Source organism: Rousettus aegyptiacus, unplaced genomic scaffold (genome assembly GCF_014176215.1).
Source record: "Rousettus aegyptiacus isolate mRouAeg1 unplaced genomic scaffold, mRouAeg1.p scaffold_m13_p_5, whole genome shotgun sequence".
Lineage (NCBI taxonomy): Eukaryota > Metazoa > Chordata > Mammalia > Chiroptera > Pteropodidae > Rousettus > Rousettus aegyptiacus.
The window spans coordinates 80,466,073-80,471,187 of record NW_023416308.1 but is presented as its reverse complement, the minus strand read 5'-3'; the positions used below and the strand labels follow the sequence as shown (position 1 = coordinate 80,471,187).

At 39.1% G+C, this 5,115-nt stretch overlaps 1 pseudogene; it reads left to right on the top strand.

Moving 5' to 3' along the window:
• Positions 1 to 973: 973 nt before the first annotated feature.
• Positions 974 to 1,894, top strand: LOC107506574 (annotated as a pseudogene).
• The last annotated feature ends 3,221 nt before the right edge of the window (positions 1,895 to 5,115 follow it).

Here is a 5,115-nt window from a genome sequence, read left to right as displayed (position 1 = left end):
GATGACTCTGCCAGGTGGGCTGACTTTCTGTTCTCACATATTGGTTCCAATAGGCAGTTCTAGGACTACTTCTTTAACACTTCCCAGGGATATCAGATGTTAGCCCTGACTCCTAGCCATTTTCCCATGATCCTTTTACCTACCCTAACTTGTTCTAAATATCTTCCCTATCAGCTTGGATCCAGCCCTATTATTCCTTGCTTATTCCTCATGTACAGCAATGTAAAGACTTTGAATAGTGTTTCTTGCTTAGCTTCAGAGCACTTGACCAGTGACTGAGTTCCTACTGATGCACATATCCAACTGGATACTTGTGAAAGAGCTCGAACAATGTTATGCCAGATAAGACGCTCAGCTATGCAGACAGCTATTGTGGCTGCATTCAGTCTTCTGACTTGCATAGTATGTAGTGCTGCCTTAGTCTGGCCTCGTCTCAACTGCCTTGTTTCTGGGATGATGAGGTCTCATCATGCCTTACTCTTGAGCACTGCCATTGAGCCTTGATTCTCTGATGCAGGGAAAGTTTAGGAAGGGACTAGGACTGTGGGTGTAACATGATCTAAAATAATCTCTTAAAACTTACTTTCTACTTAGAAAGATGATAAAGAAACACTTGGAAATATAAAGAAAAAGTTAATTATTCATTCCGTGCCTTAATGAAGTGAAAGTGAAAGTCTGCTGAATGAAAGTAAACTAGGAAAAAGAAAAAAAAAAAACAAGCATGCTACTAAAGGGAGAACTCTGTATTTTTACATAGCTATCAAATATGTTAGCATCCTTTTCTAGACAGCTTTGGTAGGAACTTATGGATGGAAATATTAGGAAATCGAGTGTCTTAAATGTTCACAAGAATTTTTAAAAATCAGACACATTTGTTTTTCCAATGAGATCTTCAGTTTCAGAATATGTTGCTCCATCAATGTCAATTTTTGATTTCTCTATTTATGCTGATGTGTAATAGGAATAAACATCAATGGGAACAGAAAACCAAACCTATTTTACTGAATTCATCTTGCTGAGCCTTTCTGCAGATCTGCAGACCCAGACCGTGCTGTTTATAGTATTTCTCATCATCTACCTGCTGACTGTGTTTGGGAATCTGCTCATCATAGTGCTGATTCACACTGATTCTTGACTTCATACCCCAATGTACTTTTTCCTTAAAAACCTGTCATTTACTGACCTCTTTCTCTACAACAATTGTCCCACAGATATTATTTCATTTACTGTTAATGAGAAAGACCATCTCTTCTGCTGGGTGTTCAATACAGATGATTTTTTCCCTAGTAGCTGGAGCTAAAGAGAGTTCCCTCCTAGCTGTGATGTCCTATGATCGCTATGTGGCTGTCTGCAAGCCCCTTCACTACTCTACTATCATGACACAGAGAATTTGCATCCACCTGACCATAGGATCTTGGGCCAATGGTACACTGGTGTCTCTAGTAGACATGACATTTATTTTATGTATCTCATACCATAGACAGAACATAATTAATCATTATTTTTGTGAACCTCCTGCACTCTTGAAGTTGGCTTCAGAAGAAACTTACAAAGTGGAGATGGCCATCTTTGCAATGGGTATAGTCATCCTCCTTGGTCCTCTCTCCCTTATCCTTTTCTCCTACTGGAATATTATCTGTACTGTGATTCAGGTACACTCAGGTGAGGAGAAATTCAAGATCTTCTCTACCTGTGGTTCTCATTTCATTTTCGTTGTCTTCTTTATGGCTCAATAATATTTACCTACATGTGGCTAATTTCCAAGAAAATGAATGAGGGAGATAAGGTCATCTACGTGTTCCACTCAGTCATAACATCGATGATGAACCCATTCATTTACAGCCTGAGGAACAAGGATGTGAAGGAGGCATTTAGGAAAGTATTTGGAAGATAGAGCCTCTCAGAGGCAATGACATTTATACTGATACACAATTGTGAGATGAAGACATTCCAAAGTGGTCAACATCTTTAACAGCTTTCTCTCTGAACTATCTCTAGGCTGACACATCAGTAAGGGTCATACAGGTACCCTGGTACATCTAAGATGTTTTTAAGTTTGACTACTGCATTTTTATCATAATTTCTTGCTGTAATTGCAGCTTCTTTGTCTCAAAACTGCTTTTTTGATATTATGTCATAAATTATATTTAAGTATTATATAAATATTTTTGGAAATTGAAAAAAATCTTCACTTACATTGCATTATTGGTTCACTAATCAATTACCATCTAGAGGTATTATCTTTCAGTTCTAAACTCCACAGTTACTTGTCAAACTCATCCCATGCCAACATCATCAACGGCCATCTGTAGGTCCTGAAATTCTACTGGATGTCAATATGCTACATCTACAATTCCTTTGAGAAAATAGTAATGATACATTGAAGCTCTGGTATGAAATCCTGGTTTTTTTGTTTGCTTGCTTGTTTTCTGTAGAGTCCCAAAATACCGCTATAACCAATTTGGCCACATGTAGGGAATCTACTGGCATAGATGATGTGTAGGATCTCATATTCCTGCAAACATCTTTTATATATCACACACTGCTACACTCCAAGGACAATAGCTGGCTTTAGGGAACTATAATTGAGAAGCCATCTGCCTACATCAGAACTGTCAGGTCAGAAATCCCTGTGACGCTACCATACTACAGCTGTACCCCCTCAGACATGCTCTCTCTCTCTTCTTCAGATTTGAGTGTGCCAGTACCCATTAAGTTTTCTTTGAGGGGATGTGGAAGAGAATGGATGACATATGAGAAGCAATGCCAAAAGATGGAGACTGTTCTTGGGATGAAATGGCCACTTTGGTCTTTTCTAACTATTGCTGTGTGATGGCAAAAGCACCACCGAAGACCTACCTGTAGCTTCTCACCAATGTTCAGCATTTACAGTGCCCTTCCCTTGGAACAAAATCACTGTTATCTCCTCCCCAACACTCAACTAAAGGTCTAGCTCCAAATATTAAATGATTGACCCAACATTTGATTAGTATATATGAACATTACCAATTCCCATCTCTGGTTTCAGGCCTGTGAGCCACGAAACATACCTGGGGACCATTGCTGTCCTTCCCATTTCCCACCATGGTTCTCCACTTCTCCTGGCAGAAGCCCCATAACAAATATATTCCATTACTTTGTACCTCACTTGCCAGACTTACATATATCCTCTGACTCATCACACCCACCTGCCATGAAACCATTTGTAGGGATTTTGTCATATTGAAATAGGGCTGCTAACCATATCTGAAGCATTCTTTCACAAAGTGAGAAAAGGATGGGAGCACTTTATCTTTTACTCGGAGCAATTCCAACTTGGAATTCAGTTCTCACTTCACGACCTTTCCTTAAGACACCTCAAACAAAGTGATTATGGGTGAAGGATGGCATGGAACAGAGAAAATGAGATGGCCCTGATGAAAAATCAAGCTTGCCACACTGATTCCTGGTGCTGCAGATAATGGTTAATAAAATTATATAGGTTCCAAGTATAGAATTTTATAATACATCATATGTATATTGCATTGTGTTCATTACCCAAAGTCAAATCTCCTTCCATCACCATATATTTGACTCCCTTTCCCTCTGGTAACCACTAAACTGTTGTCTGTGTCTACAGTTCTCTTTTTGTTTGTCTTGTTCATTTATTGCTTTGTTTTATATCCCACATATGAGTGAAATCAAGTGATTCTCAACTTTTTATGCCCAACTTATATAGCTTAGCATGATAATCTAAAGATACATGCATGTCATTGTCAATGACAATATTTCATCTTTTCTTATGGCTGAGCAATGTTCCATCATATATATGTACCACATCTTCTTTATCAGATTATCACTTGGCCACTGTGAATAATGTGCAATGAATATTGGGGTGCATATAACTTCACTGATAAGTGTTTTCAAATTTTTGGAGTAGATATTCAGAAGATGGATTGCTTGGTCATATGATTATTCTATTCTTAATTATTAGAGAACCTCGATACTGGTTTTTATAGTGGCTGTTCTTACTTACATTTTGAGTTCATATAGTCAATAAATATCTAATTCATTTATTAATTAAATATTTATGAACTCTTCTAGGTACTGAATATGAAGCAATGAACAATTCTCAAAATTCTTACCCCTAATTGTTATGCCCCGACTCGTATCTCCACGAACCAGCAAGAAGCTGACACCAATGCAAGAGCAAGAGGGAGTTTATTTCAGACTCAAGTCCCGACCGCAGTCGGCACACCGACGCAGCAGTGAGTAGGAGGCAGTCCCGAACTTGGGGCTTCAGGGATATTTGAAGGGAAAAATCGTAAGCATGGGGAGCGATGTCTTGGCGTTACAGGATTGGTACAACGAGCTTGTCGCTTAGCAAGATTGGCTGGGTGATGGTGGCAAGGAACAAGGCGGGGAATTTGGAGAGTTACTTTCCATAGTTGCTCTGATTGGCTGAGTCTAGGGTGGGGTGATCGTCTTGCTATCTGCAGCTTCTGGGAACTGGCCTGTGCTTAAGATGGAGTCTTATATTTAAGATGGAGTCACTTTGGTTGTTCATAATTAACCTATATTTTAGAAGATAAAAATAAATAAGTAAGACACAAATTATGTCCAATGGTAATAACTGCTATGAAAAAATAAAAAGAAGGGTATGTGCAATTTTAAGTAGGTGGTCAGGAAAGGGCGATCTGAGAAGATAACAATTTAGTTAAAGAATGTGTTATAATTGAAAGAAAATATTTGTGCTGTGAAGAGAATGTTGAGGATAAAGGACCCACCAAGGAGAGATTTGGGGAAGAGATTCTAGGCAGAGAGAACAGAGTCTAAATGGCTTATGGAAATGAGATTTTCGAGATTAGGACTGAGAAAGTTCAGTGATTGGAGGCTAATGAGTGACAAGTAGTAATGAATGAGATCACAGAAACAGGCAGAGGCCAGGTTGGTAGGGCCTTCGCATTGCTTTCCTAAGGTTGCCATAACAAATCATCACAGACCTTGTGGATCAAAACAAAAACTCACAGTTCTGGAGGCCAAAAGTCTGAAATTAAGGAATCTGCAATCTCAGGAGGCTCTAGGAGAGGCTCTAGGAGAGGAGACTTCCTTGTGTCTTCCAGCTTCCGTGCTCTG